The following is a 14,819-nucleotide window of genomic DNA, read 5'->3' on the forward strand; positions in this document are numbered from 1 at the left end:
AAGAACCTGCGCGAGGACGGTTTGGTGCGGTTAGGCGGGATCCTCCCACACATTCTGTTGGTTGATCACCGTTTCATAAGCGCCTGAAGTGGTTGCTGAGGGGTGCACGAATTGCCCTGTCATAGTCGGTGCATGTAGTAGTGTAACTGAAATGGTTCGGCGCTGTAGAACTGTGGGCAGTCGTTAATAAGGGGATCCGAGGGACGAAAATGAAGCTGATACAGATCGCTGTTTTCGTTGCACGAGTCCGCACTGTACATTTCTAAGAGATATAGATTGGGGCGACTTGTATAGCGGAGACGATTTCCAAGAAAGGACAGAGTGAGCATGTTGCAGGGACGTGAGAAAGAAATGGAGGCAGGCGTAGCCAGGTGGTGGCACACCGTGCACGTGCACAACCTGAAATTTCTGTGTTAGTACGCGGCTTGCCGATCCCACCCGCCCCGGTAAAGTGTGCGCCCCCCTCCTCGCCCCCCCCCCCTTTCCGAAAGAAAAAGGATTGTAGTCCCCTATATACATATATAGATGCACGAAGCAAACTTCTGTATAGCAGCAACAGCGTGATTGGGGCGAGCTGGTTCATCGTCAGCGCTCCTCCTGCTGTTCTTGTTTTCGATGCCTGTCCTCGTCCTCTTCAGCTGCTTCACTTATACTCGAGCAAACGTTCTTTATTTTTTGAGCATTTTTCAGTGATCGACTGCTCGAAAACGCTTGCCGCGTGCGTTTTATTTCTCTTTAGAGCGCAGCTTCCAGGCGCCCGTTCCTGCGGCGAACGTCGGCGTTGTCCCTCGTTGCCGAGCGAACGAACCCGGCGTAGGATGAAAGAGCGAACAAGTATCCCGGATGAAAGACGGCGATAGTGAAGAGAGTGCGAGGAGGAGGGTATGGCAAAAGCGCGAGAAGGAAAGCGTAATGCCGCGCAAGACGGGGCGACGATGGCTACGAGATGGCAGCAGAGTGGCGCTCGTCGTCTCTATGGAAACCAAGCACTGCATGAGCGAAGGTCTGTTTGCGGCGGCTGTTGCTAATCGCGCCCACGCGTCACGCACGCGCCGCCTCTCGCAGCGAGGCAGCGGCGCGACACTTCCCTCCATTTGCAACATGCCCACGCGAGACAGATTGTCAGCGCCAGCCATTATATCGCGAAATGAAAACATCCATACAACTGCGCTCAAATTTCGCATTAGGGAGTATCGTAATCGTCGGTGATCTTTCTTTTCTAGAGAAAGAAAAAAAAAGTAACCAGGGCTAGTTGGTCACACATCGACGTGAGAAACCGTGACTCGATAATAAAACGGCAGAAAGCGCAGGACTAACGCGACGACATGCTTCCTGCGCTTTAACTAACTTTCGTACGCCTGCTACCAAGTCAATCGACCGCTGTGCCCTGTGTTCTCTCGTTCATCGCCTATATGCTTTCAACGCTCATTGCTCCCAGCTGTATTCAGACGTCTCGGTGTCATTAAACGACTCGCCTCTCGATGAAGAGCCAGCTACGGCATAAGAAAGAAAAGGAGAAGAAAGAGGGAAAAAAAAGGTGCACGCATATCTATCCTTACCATAGGCGTGAAATTCCAGCGTACATACCTATAGGTATGTACGCTGGAATGCATTCAAGAGAGAAGATCTAGCTCGTATGAACTGCACAAACACACGCTGCTGACGCCACACTATACACATGATATTAACCTGGATTCAGGCTCTCTCCAACAGTTGGAAACACTGTGGAGTCCCCCCCCCCCCTATATATTCCTCAAATAAACATATGTTATGGGAGTTCCCCGTCACCCCGACTTTCTAAATTACCACCGAACAAACGTCTCGGAGCTGGCTGGAGTGGACCCCACGAAGGTGCCAAATGTATCAGCGTTTCAAAATTATTGTAGCCGCTTCTAGTGCAGAGTGTTGTTCTGGGCCAGGGGGCCGGGGCCCACCAACAAGACCCGCACAAGTTGTTCATATACTGCAGGTATGGCTAATGTCATATCCTCCTCGCGTGCGCAGCCGCTGACATCACGGAAGGAGAGCACATAGCTCTTCATCGGCGCAGTCAGTCTGGAAATAATTGCCCTCCTTTCCATCGAGACAGTATTGAAGTACATCTTAAAATAAATTGTGCCGAAACGTGCCGAAACTGCGCAGTGCATTGGCCTTGAGGGACGCGCGGTTGTGAAGGGCTCCGGACGCGACGTCATTGTCCCGTGCTTTAGTACGGCTGCTCGCACTCGTCTTGGTTCCTGATTAAGTTTTGCCACCTGGGGTTCTTAAACGTGCACCCGGTGCGCGATACACGAGTGTTTCTTTTTTTCGTCTTTCTTCTTTTTCTCCTTTTTTTTTTCTCAATGCCGTCTCCGTGGGCATCGGGCCGGGTACAGTCAATCACGTCTTCATTGTTTTCCTACAGCCGAGGTATAAAAAAATGAAAGATTGCACTTTTGTTTAATCATCGGCGATATCTCATTCTTCATCGTCTTGACGCTCGCGCATCTGTATTTACGCTTTGTTCTGACGACGACGAACCTGTGCTATCGCGCATTGTGCGCACCGCCCTGGCGTCCAGGCGACGTCACTTGGTCGTGAAATTATCTCTCCCGTCCAGCCCGCGACGATAAGCGTTGCTACAGGCCACACTGACTGATATGAGACGAGCCGCTCGACACCCGGCCACCGCATAATTCGCTGAGCAAGTTTATTGCGCTCTATATTTCGGCTCGCCGCCGAAGAAGGCGTGAGCAAGCTTGCAGTGTCGTCATTGTGCTAATGGCAAGAAACGCCCCGCATAGGCAAGCGCCTGCGTTCTATAGTGAGCGTACCATTGACAGCAATAAATCTAAAATACACGAGCGTCTTTTTTTTAGGTTTTCTTTTCTTTATTCTTTTTCTTTTTATTTTGCATTTGGCCCATAACTGCGGCCGCCGCGGCTGGGAATTGACATCGCGACCTCGTCCTGTAGCTATCAGAGCAACGCCGCCACTATACTTGGCACCGTGGCGGGTCCTTGGTCTCCTTGAGGCAACTGTGTAAGCAAGGACTGAGTGAATCAAGATTACGAGATCCAATCGAAGTTCAAATTGTCGTCAAGCGCAGAGACAGGAAAGCGCGTGAACTTGTCGAAGCTTTTCGTATAAAATGCCGGCAGGATAATTGCGTATCTGAACCATTTATCTCTTAGATTGTGAGATGCAGCTGCTCGCTGATTTATGCCGTATTGCTTTCTAATGGCATGCGCGCGCAGGTATTGTTCTTTATTTATGTGTGTTGCTCTCATTAAACTTCAATTGTTCGACAGCGCTCGTCCATGCGTACTTTATTTCTTTCTTTTCGCGTTGCCTTTGTTATCCGCACTGATTTCAAGTATGCATCCATTTCAAGCAGCGGCTGTGTGAGGGAGCTCTCTCTGGCACCATGCGGCACGCAAGCGTGTGTGACCCGTGCGTGTCGTTAGCGCGTTACGAAATCCGTTGCAAAAGTTCGCGCAAAACTAGGCAACAAGGCCTCTGGCATCTGCAACGCCTCGCACCCTGCAGGTCCCGACCGCTAACGACATGCAGATGCGCTCGCCCTCCTTTGAAAAAACAAAGAAGAAGAAAAAGAAAAGAAAACTGTGTGCCGTAGCCCAGCCTATAAGTGAACGTATATAGGATAAGAACACTGGGTGTGTTCTAACTTCTGGGCCAGGGTTCTCCGAAGACCGGGAATAGCCTGGGCCTAGCACGCCATCGGAAACAGCTCGAACGAGGGCAACGACCTCCGATAATTATACAAGACGGGAGGGAGGACGACAAAAGAAAAAGAGATCCTAACGAGGAGAATCACGCGGCTACGAAGAGCGTGCTTCGGTCATCCTTTTTCGCTTTCCGCTTTAGTTCTGCGGAGAGTTAGACACGTAAAAAAAAACAAATAGAAGAAACAGGCGACCTCATCCTTCCCTTCACTGCGTTTCGCAGAGGAGGTCTCTGCTTCTGCGATACCGCCTGCAAGCCGTTGGGGCACGTTTTCGAGAATGAAAGCCGCGGCGCTTCTCTGTACTGCTTGTGTGGAATGGGACTGCCTTGAGTGGGAGCATCAGCACATCATTTCGCTGTTGAAATGAAACGCAGAAATACTCTCATTTGGCTGCCGCCGAACTGATTGAAATATGCTTTGTTGCACCTGATGAGGGAAGAAAGCTGACCTCTAGGGTGACTGTTTGGAGCAGTATATTCATTTACGCTTTAATTTTCCTCTAATATCTGTATGTGTTTCAAAGAAAAAAAAAGGGGGGGGGGTTGAATGCGCGGAATAATCGCGAGAAAAAAGTAAGGGAAAAATTAAGCGCGGAGTTTTCATTTCCGTAGCTCATCCCCAAGTACGGATATTAAAATGCTGCCTCAGAGCGAGTAGGTGGACGAAGTTGAGATGTGTAAGTTATCTACTCCTCAGTATTTATATCGTTCACTTTAACTTTACAAAAGGTCTATTCAAGAAGTATTAGTTGGTACTTTTCAGAGAATATAATTATAGGTGGACCCTATAAATTAACATATAGAGTATTTTAGTGCACGTACTGCGCATTTGACAATGAGCATCGTCTCCTGCCATCGTTTCCCCCTGACGCTTCCCCCGTCACTCGGCGAGTAGGCTAATTTAGTTGAGCGTCCGCTCCGCTCCGACTTCCCACATCGGAGCGGCGGGCGGTTTTCACGTTTTATACCCCAGTCAATCGGGCAAGTTAAGTGCACTTACGGGGAGTGCACTTCGGGACCTTCAACGCGATGCTAAACGGGAAAACAGAGCTTACTCGCAGTAAAAAAATAAAAAATAAAATTTAAAAAAATAAAGAAATGGTGACAGCCTAGGTTGAAGACTGGGCGTGTTGGTATAGCATATTAGAGGTTGGACTGCGCAGCATTTTGACGAGACCCACAGGAGAGAAACGCTCTGTAGTGTGCGTTTCTCTTCTGTGTGTCTCGTCAAAATGTTGCGCAATCCAACCTCTAATAGGCGACACCCTAAGAGCGCGTTTTTTGAAGACGTAGATTAAAAAAGAAAAAAAAAGCTTCTAAAAAGTTATTGTTTTACGTTGCATTATAGATAAAAACAGCCAGAATGTATATTTTCTCAACAAAAAACGAACGAAAAGATTTTTGTTACAAGCGTGTTGCAAGTCAATGCCGGCCAAGACGAATGTCTAGTCAATCCAGATCAACATGGTGGCGTGCGACGAGACTACATTTGATCCTGCTAAAACAGAATATAAGCGAGTTCTGATTATTTTGTTAAAAGTAGTTCAAGAACTAAAATGAACTTATGTCTCCTTCTTTTATGCATTACATTCTGCACCATTCAAACAGCTGGCGGCGAGGCTACGCACTCGGCCAGCAAAGTCCGTTCCGTAAGCGCACTCCGACCGGAGTGCACTCTTCGCCAAGTACACTCCACTTGCGACGTCTAGATTTGGCAAAGTGCACTTAAAACTGAATGGCACTCTCCGTAAGTGCACAAACTGTATACCAAGTGTAGCAGCCTTCTTTTTAACGCACCCTCCATATGAAGCAGGGTGTGGGCCACCGCAGTTGGCGCATTTAGGTTGTGGTCTCGAGGTGCAGTCCGTGTACGGGCCAGCGCACACTTTGCTGCGCACTGGGCCGGTACAATGTCTCGATATGTGGCCATGCCTCTGGCATTTGTAACACTGTGTTGCTGCCCCGACGTATTCGGTGACAGGGTAATTGCAGAATCCAAGCGTAACTCGTTGAGGTAAAGGTGAATTGTTGGCGAATTCGAATATAACAGATCGACGACGTGCCTCTTTGACCTTGCCGCCATCCTGAGGGTACATGTAAGCGGTGAGCCTCCTTGCTGTAATGACGCCTTGGTCGCGTAGATACTCTTGTAGGTCTTCATTTGAGTAGCTCAGAGGTACATGGTGTATTTTGCCGGAGATGGCCGTGTATGAATATGGGACACGGGCTTCTACAACCACGCCAGCTATCTCAGTTACCGTGAGCAAACGGTTGGCGGCGGGCAGTGTTGACACCGTAACCATCAGGCCTTGTTAAGGCGATGGCTGACAACTTTCTCTCGAGCCGAGGTTACAACCGCCGTTGACACGATGTTAGGGTTTACATTCCATAGGTTTCCTCTTCTAGGGTCGGTCTGAAGATAACAGGGACACCAGCACTTTTTTTTCTTGTAGGATACGACCGTGAAAGATGCCTGGTCCATCTCCTCTGCATTTTCGCCCGAAGGCTCTTCTTCGCGTAGTCTCTTGTTCGCAGGACCTTGATAGCTGCTACTCCAGGGGCTGCAGGACTAGTAGTTGCCACCGCTGCCATGGATGCAGCGTTGAGTGCATCATGGCGGTGATGTTCCGTGTCGTGGTGGATACGACGCGGAGCGCCTATATAGAGGGTCGCTTGATGTGCTTCTCCGGGTGGGCGGGGACCTCCATGTCGTCCCACGGCGAGCACAGAGCGCACAAAAAGGTTTTAGAAGCTATCAGACGGATAGAAAAAACTGAATATTAGTCTACTGGTCTCAGACGACCAATTCTCTAAGACATCTTCGTCGTTGTCTTCTACATTGCGGATGCTGGAAGCTGCTGCCTTGCCGATTGTACAACAGCTTGGGTCGCTCGACATGTAGGCTTGAATAGACAACTTGGGTCCCTGGGTATGTGTCGGTCTCACGTGGTCCTTTTGGGTCGCTGTATGTGCAAGTGGGCATGCGGCACTGGTAAGTGAACATCTTTGACGAATCCGCCAGAATATGTGCAACTGGCTATAGCGCCCGAACAGAAAAAGAGAAAAGTGAACTAATCGGCTACAGAGACGTGAAGAAGCCGGCATCAAAACCAACCGAGTGCGAATAAAGAAATAAACGGTACAAAACGGGACGAGATTGCGCATCGAACAAGGAGTGTTGGGCTATACAGATAAAAAGTGAATCAGAATTCGGCAAAGATAAATAAATAAATAAATGATTGAAATCGCCTTCACAGAAGTGAAGAAATCGGCAATAGAAGCAGCTGAGTGTGGAGAGAGACGTTAAGTGAAGAAAAGGGCCACCAGTGAAGGGAAACGCAACGAAAATGGGACAAGAGCGTGAATTGAGCGAGGAACGTCGAGATACATAGAAGTGAAGACATTTCAGTAGACATCAAAGAAGCCTTCGCTCGTAATCAATTTCCACATATGCGTGGGATCCGCTGGTAATTATTATTTTTGCAAAACGACACCGAATTGTTGGACTAGTCCGCATAAATCGGCATCACTTCCGCAGGAGCAGCGAGGTGATCAACGCCTCGGAAGTCATCCCCCGTCTGGTTAATTAAGCAGCACTCTTCTAGCTTCATTTTCTCATATATCTCCAGTGACAACGCTGCAACGAACCTTTCCCTGCAAAATGAGCCGAAAGGAGGGAACAGCGCGTGAAGATTGAACATTGACCTCCGCGCGTCTATGAACGAGGCTCATTTGACAGTATTGGTTTCATTCATCTGTGACGCACACTTCTCGAGCCGCGCTAAAAAAAATTACCAGCGATTACGATACTCCCTAATGCGAAATTTGAGCGCAGCTTTATACATGTTTTCATTTCGTGATATATTGCCTGGCGCGGACGAACTGTCTCGTGCAGCACGTTGCATACGGAGCGAAGTGTGTCGCGACTACCTCGCTAATCGAGAGAGGCACCGGGTGGGTGACGCGTGGGCGCGATGCACAGCGGCCGCCGCAGAAAGACCTCCGCTCATGGCTTTGTTTCCATACAGACGACGCGCGCTACTCTGGCGTCATCTCGTAGCCATCGCCGCCGCAGAGCCCGTCTTGCGCGGCACTACGCTTTTCTTCGCAAGCTTTCGCGATACCCTCATCCTCCGCATTCCGCCTCATGGTTCCGCTGCACCCCCCACTTCCGCTTTCCTCCTCGCGCTCTCTTCGCTATCTCAGTCTTTCATCTCCCGCTGCGCTCCGCGTTCGCTTTCATCCTTCGCTGTGTTACTATATACAGCATGTATATAGTAATGTACAAGGTGTGCCAACTATGATGCACCATTTTTTTTTTCAAATGCCACGTAGCTGAACGCAACCAAGAAAACGTTGTTTGCCGTCGCCTGGAGGTCCTCGGACTATATTTTGCATAATCACGTAGTCTTAAAGAATTAATCAACTTCTCAAATATTGTAACAGGTGAAAAGTATCAATGAGAAAATTGTAGAGCAACATGAAGAACTCCCGATACAGCTTTCTGTTGCTCAATATGTGCTACATAAAAGTGTTTTTCCGAGCGTGGAAGAAGCCCGCGAATACACAAAAAGTGCCTCGAGCGGCCAGACGCGCGGCAATTCTGCGTGTATACCAAGCATTGTACACGAATCAAGCGTCCTTCCTTTCCTTAGATCACTCACTCTTCGCATAACCTTGCCACTACAATAGAAAACGGCCGACGAAACGGGCTGAAGAGCTGAGCGAACGTCTGTCTACCGTTATCCGTGGCTGTCGCTGAGGCGGCTGAGGTTATTCTGCTCACGGATGGCCGGAGATAGAGCGAAGGAAACAAGCGCGCGAAATTTCTTCCGTCAGTTGGGCAGAGCGACAGAAAAGCGCAGCGCGAGAAATATTTCGAAACCTCGGGAGGCCAAAGTCTCCTCGTCCTCACGCAACAGGGAAAGTTTAGCAGCACTTGCTTGCCGCTGTTTCCTTGGCTGTATCTCCGCGCAACCTGCAACCACGTTTTGTGGGCTACTAAATTGGCCCATGACAAGGCAGGAGGAGCAAAGGAGAGAGAGAATAAACTTTTATGCAGTAGGAGCAAAACACGCAAGCGAGCGGACTGGCCACGAGCGAAGGGAAGGAAACACGTCAAGGAAGAGAGTGGAAAGGCCCTCTCGCCACCTTTCTTTGTCGTTCATCTGTTGCGCGCGGTGCACTCTGGGATAGGGCAAGCTGCCTGCTGACGGGGTAGTTGGTTCGCTGCGCTCGCCGTTGCCTGCCGTGTCTGTTTGGCTCTGAAAGTGCGGGTTGTGCGCTGGTGTTGGCCGCGCGTGTGCTTCTGTGCGCGTGCCGTTCCCGTGGATTTAACAGCTGCCAGCGTTGGAACAGGTGAGCCGTGCTCCCCAACGGTTGCTCGCTCCGAAACGCGCGAATCAACCCGTGTGAGAGCGTCCTTCTCTTCTTTTTCCGCCCGTTTTTGGGAGCGAAAGCGGAGTTTCAACAGCCCCCGTTTGACGCCGAACCTGTGCATCCACCCAAGGACGGCTTTTAGCCAGCGCGTCAAGCCAGTGTGGGAGTCCAGCCTCCGTAGAGTATTTCTGCTCGCACACGTTTGGCTTCTTTCGTATGTCTTCTTTTTCTTTTTGTCTTTTCCACTTTAGGCCTAGCCTAGGCAGCGTCGTGCGCGGTAAGCACTGCACCGGACTTCAAAAAAAATCTCGTGTCGCTGCGACAAGTGCGCGCGCTTCGTGAAAAGATGGCGAATCATTTGCGTTTATGAAGCCGCGGCTTCGCCGTGGCTGCATGAACTCTGCCCGATATTGCGACCGTTCCTTGTGACGTTCCTTGTCAGCCGATCCCGGTGAGTGCACCAGCGGATGCTGAAAGGACAGCGCCTCGTAGCACTGTGCATTCGTGGCCTTTTGTGTCAGCCCCAAGCGGTAGCCTTCGCATTGTTATCTGCGCCGTTTGTCACTAGCCTAAATCCTCGAGTTCGAAAAAGTGTGCCGTTCATGCTTTTTAACTGCAGCTCTTGCATCGCTGATTTCAGCGTTTACGTAGGGCAACACATTTCTTTTCTCCTTCTACATGGCTCTCACTAGTCTTCGCGTAGGCTGCACGGATAGCGTCACTGATGCCGAGAGAAGTAAACATACGGCTTGTTCAGAACCCGTACATAGAGTTGGCGCTGCTTGCTGATCTTATTCTGTAAGTGCTGCCGCTTCATGATATCCAAAGTATTTCGTGCTGTGAGCATTTGGCTAAATACATCGCATTTTTAGTAGTATACTTTCTGGCTTCTGTCAAATAGGTGTGTGTTCGAACACACTCGCTGGAAAGTGTACTCCACTGAGAGTATCACTGGACTTTTCCGTGTGACTGCCTGCGAGTGAAAGGCGAAGTGCTCTCGTTCCACATTTGCCAGTCACCAGTATTAACCTACGCTCGTGCGCGACATTTTCAAGCTTGAGTTCTGTCCTCTGGATTTCCCTGTTCGTATTCTCGTGTGCTAACCTTCCCGGAGCCTAGCCAGCGCACAGGCCAAAAAGCGTAGGTTGTCGGGTGGGCAGGCGTAAACCCCGCGTTTGCGTGAAAGCTTCAGTCAATTCACGCATCTTTCTTCCCGTTAACCCTTTTAATCTCTTGTTTATGCTGGCATAATCACGGAGTCTTTCTTTTGAAGGCTCCGCAGAAGTATGCCTGAGTGGTTGCTCAGTGGTAATGAGAGAGAAAACTCGCCTGACGCTGTAGCGATTGTACTGTCGCTTTTTTTTTCTCCATTTTCCAGACATAGAATATAAAACAGCACGATATTACTTCAGTGGCGACGGCCGAACCAGACTGATCGAACTTTCCGAACCTCCGACTGGTGCAGTCGCGGCGCTGCTGCAGTAATTTCTAGAACATCGGTCGAGTCGGCGGGCAATCCCGTTGCGTTCTTGATAAAAGGCGTGGTTGGCTTGATGCGAAACAGCTGCTATCGTTTACGACGCCGCGCGTGTGGATACGTTACGTTGCTCACTTAAATGCCGATAAACTTGCGCGGCTGCTTATGTGCAGTTCGCCATCAAAACAACGCGAAGTCTAATATAGAACGCTCCCCTGTGTGCTTGTGTGTCTTTCGATTACTAACTAGCCAAACTGTGATCAGCTATCGTGTAGAAACCCAGCAATGCACTTTTCTTTTGCGTCTTTTGTTTGCACATTTTTTTAGAGACTGTTCTACTTTGAACAGTTGCTATACTCGCGGACAACTTTCAGTGGCTTTGAAGGGAAAGCTACGGAGGCAAAGCGAGCACAAATGAGAGCACTTCTGAAAAGAGTCCCGCGTTTTAATCCACGTTAGGTTAGGCTGAGAAAGAGAAAACACATACACCAACAGTTAAGTAACACAGAACACACCACTTAAATGTCTACTTATTTTGTGGCTTTTCCCTTCCGCGTCGGGGTCAGCGCGAAACCGTCGCACGTGGAAGCTGCTTCGATTCAGCGGCTGTTCCGATCAACCAAAAGCACTGTCAACACTGCCGGACTACTTGGCACGGCGGTAACACATGTGCAGCAGCCATGCGCCCGTAGCTTACCCTTCATAGCCACAGAAAGCTGTCCGCGAGTATAGGAAACATTTTTGACACAGCCGTCGCACACGTTCTTGAGCGACTTCGCAGGAATATTGATATTTAGGCCACAAACATAGAACAATCGAACAATCTTTATTGTAGACGTGCCTTCTCTGCCACGTTGGAACATATTTAATCAGTTGAGCACATAATAATGGCCCCTATGTGCAGGCGAAGTGGTCATTCTTTCAACAAGGCAACCTGTGGTTCCTTTTGTCCAGGCAGTTCACAAAATTGGGCAGTTCTCTTGAAATTTTTACTGCTCATCATCGAGGTTCTGTCCAAGTGTATTACAGGGACATGCGTTGTGTGGGCGAGTTGTTGAATAAGTTTTCAGTTAGGACACACCTGTTCTTGTCCTTGGAACTTGCGGAGTAAGCCTGCACATCCTTTGTCCTTAATTCAAGTGCTCATACCATTGTCCCAAAATAGGCAGAAGAGCACTGTTGTGGAACATTGTTGCTGCACATTCTTTTGATTGTAGGTTTCATTCCTCTGACTTTTGTTGATTAGTTACTACATTTACAAAACGAGATCCACCAAAATTTTTGTGGTACTACAAAGCAAGGTTTTACCTCGCTTGTTGATGCTGCCTTTTAAGTAACTTTTGCACACTGCATTCTTTCCTTTGACCTATTGTGCTGTCATGTGACACAGGACTGCATGTGACCTGTGTTTTGCTTGTCCATGTCATAAGTGGTGCTGTCAAGATGGATCAGTACCAGCTTGCCAATTTTCAATCCTTCCTTTGACATTTGATGCCACATATGTTCTTTTCCCTCTTTGCCATTCCATAATGTCTGTGCTCATGCTGCTTTTTCTTAATGCAGAAATTATTTGTGGCTATGTCTCTCTCTAACCTCCTGTCAAAATTCATAATTGAACTTGTATCTCTCCTGACACATGGTTGAATTATGCTTTTTGGTTGCGTAAACTAAAGCTCCCATGAGATTTGACATGCCTTAGTGCAGTAATTGATTGCTATGCATTTTGAACATCATGTAGGAAAGTTTATTTTGACATTCCAATTCCTGGACTAGGATGTCTCACATTCCACTCGGTGTTTATTGAATGCTGTGGCTGTTGAACACGTTGACCTTTATCAAAACCCACTGGATCAAAGGCCCCTTGGCAGTATGAAATCGTATGTGGCTGTGGAATGAGCCAATGACAGGTATTTCACATCTAAGCACTGCAGCAGTTGATGGGCATTAAGTAGTTTGATAACAGAATTCAGTGAGCATCTGTACGCTTGTTTTCACCACCTACATTTGTGAGAGGTATTTATAAAATTCTTTTATTGCCACGAATAAATGGAGGTTAAGCAGTGAGACTCCGGTGGCAGTTTCGTCAGCGCCCACATTCACATAAACCTGCTGCATTATTAGTTATCTTCCGGTCAGGAACTACTAGAGCGTCCACATGTACATAAATTTGTGGTTCACCATTGAGCAGCGGTCAAGCCACTCTGTTCATTGTCATTGTGGCTTGTTTGACTGCATTGAAATCGCCTGCACCACTTCACAATCACACCATAAGTTTGGGCATTGTAACCACACACTGCACCAGCTCTGCATGAATCTGCCTGGCATTAGGTTCCTTCAACTGCAGAAACCATATCACTGCTTGTGCTTCAGTCATCTTTCTCAACTGGCACTGCCGTTCTTGCGTTGATGTCCTAGGGGGTTCCGTGGTACTATATAAAACAAAATTGTTATATTCCACTGAAACTGAAGAGACGTGCACTCATTTTGATGCTTACTCTGTACGCCTATGTGTACACAATAAGCATATAATACACCTGTGTGCACGAATTTATTACGGTACAAATCATTACGAACTTTAAAAATGCCACTTGTGTTCTTCTGTTTAGAACTTGTCAATGCAGGCTTGGCTTTATAGGGGATGACTTGCAATGTAGGCTTTATACTTGGTGGCTTTCATTGGCTTCATTAAGCACCAATTTGGGAATGATCACTTGTGATTGAGCAGATGCGTGTCACTTCGCATTCATTGCAATTCTTTGCACATGAAGCCAGTAATGCTGTATTATTCATGGTATTTGAAGCACAGACAGAGAAAGAAGGCCAGGACAGAAAAGCACTTGTGCTGTCTCTGTTCTTGTTTTGTTTGCGCTTCATTACCATTAGTATTTAACTATCCCAGCTTTCCACTCTTGCGCTGTACTGGCCAAAGGGCACAATAGCTGTGGCAGAGTGTATTAATTTGTGGTACATTTTGTTATCATTTCTGGCATGTTCATGTGCAGTGTGATGCCTGAAACACTGGGCACATATGTTGTACATATCTAGTCAGATGTGCAGCAAATGAAATTGTATAATGTGGCACTAGAGCACATACATAGTTGCTGGAATAAATCTGGCATGCCCTCCTTCTTAGTTGCTCCTAGTTCTGCGGCTAAACACAAGGTGGGACATTTGATTAGTGGCTAGTAAAGCCCCTAGTGTCTAGGGAAGCGTGTTACTTTTCGAAGCAAGATCAGGATGCCTTAAAACACGCACTTATAAATTGGGAGATAAGAAGGAAGAAGCATGTGCTTGCAGCAGTAAAGATAGGGAAACGATGGGGTATGTTTTATTAGACTGTGAAGATATCTGCCCAGCAGTCGATTTAGAAATCATTGGCCTCCTTGAAGCCCTTGGGTTCAGCGAGAGCAGGGGAAAGGTAAACATGTCTGCAGTAGATTAGTTAGAGGCGATTGGAAGATTGGTGGAAGGAAAGTAGGGAAACGACAAACAACACAGGTGTACAAAACAAAGTTCACAGTAGGTGTTTAGAAACTTGGTTGTGGGAATTCATTGTAGGTTTTCTTTCCTTTTCTTTTTTAACATAGGTAAGAAATTAGGCAATAAAACAACACTAGCTTGGTGCGCAACCCACTGCCCCATTCCAAAGGAGACGCTCATAACATCCATCCCTGTGGGGGTTACATGGTGAAAGTGATCATGCGTTTGGATGCAAGTGCGTGTTAAAACTTCAGGTGGTTTCAAGCCATTTGGGAGCCCACATTCCTTGTGTTGCTTTGCATGACGATCTCAAAACTTGAATGCTGTGCCTAAAGGGCTACTGTTACTTGATACACACAGTCTTAGGTTGTGGAGCAATTGAAAGCTTCTTTTAAGTGCAGTAGAGTCCTTAACCCTGAGTATATAAATGTAGGTTTTTTTCTTAAATATGATAGTTAATAGTTTTTAGAGGAAAGAAACACATGACATGAGAGAGCGAAAAGAAAGGGGATTAACCGAAGGGCCTGATTTTCAGTAGTCATATCATAAGAAGCCAACAGACACTGACACCAAGGACAACATAGGGGAAATTACTTGTGCTTAATAAATGAAACAAAGAAACAATAATGGAAATGAAAGTGGATGAAAAAACAACTTGCTGCAGGTGGGAACCGAACCAAAAACCTTAGCATTTCGCGTACGATGCTCTACCAATTGAGCTACCGTGGTGCCGTCTACATATACACTTCCTTGGGTG

At 47.7% G+C, this 14,819-nt stretch overlaps 1 protein-coding gene across 6 annotated transcripts in view; it reads left to right on the forward strand.

Moving 5' to 3' along the window:
- mrj (DnaJ heat shock protein family (Hsp40) member B6 mrj) overlaps positions 1–14,819 on the forward strand; it is a 164,233-nt gene that overhangs the window by 129,597 nt on the left and 19,817 nt on the right. Inside the window, exon 1 of one of the 6 annotated variants that reach the window (XM_065453143.2) lies at positions 8,904–9,084. The exons of 2 other annotated variants lie outside the window; for them this stretch is intronic. The gene's annotated coding sequence lies outside the window, so the exon portion shown is untranslated. Of the gene's footprint in view, positions 1–8,903; positions 9,085–9,163; positions 9,320–9,369; positions 9,557–14,819 lie in introns of those variants that run through there. 3 more of the 6 variants (XM_065453147.2, XM_065453146.2, XM_065453144.2) reach the window with 3 other exon arrangements.

This window comes from Dermacentor albipictus, chromosome 1 (assembly GCF_038994185.2).
Source record: "Dermacentor albipictus isolate Rhodes 1998 colony chromosome 1, USDA_Dalb.pri_finalv2, whole genome shotgun sequence".
In the NCBI taxonomy this organism is placed as follows: Eukaryota; Metazoa; Arthropoda; class Arachnida; order Ixodida; family Ixodidae; genus Dermacentor; species Dermacentor albipictus.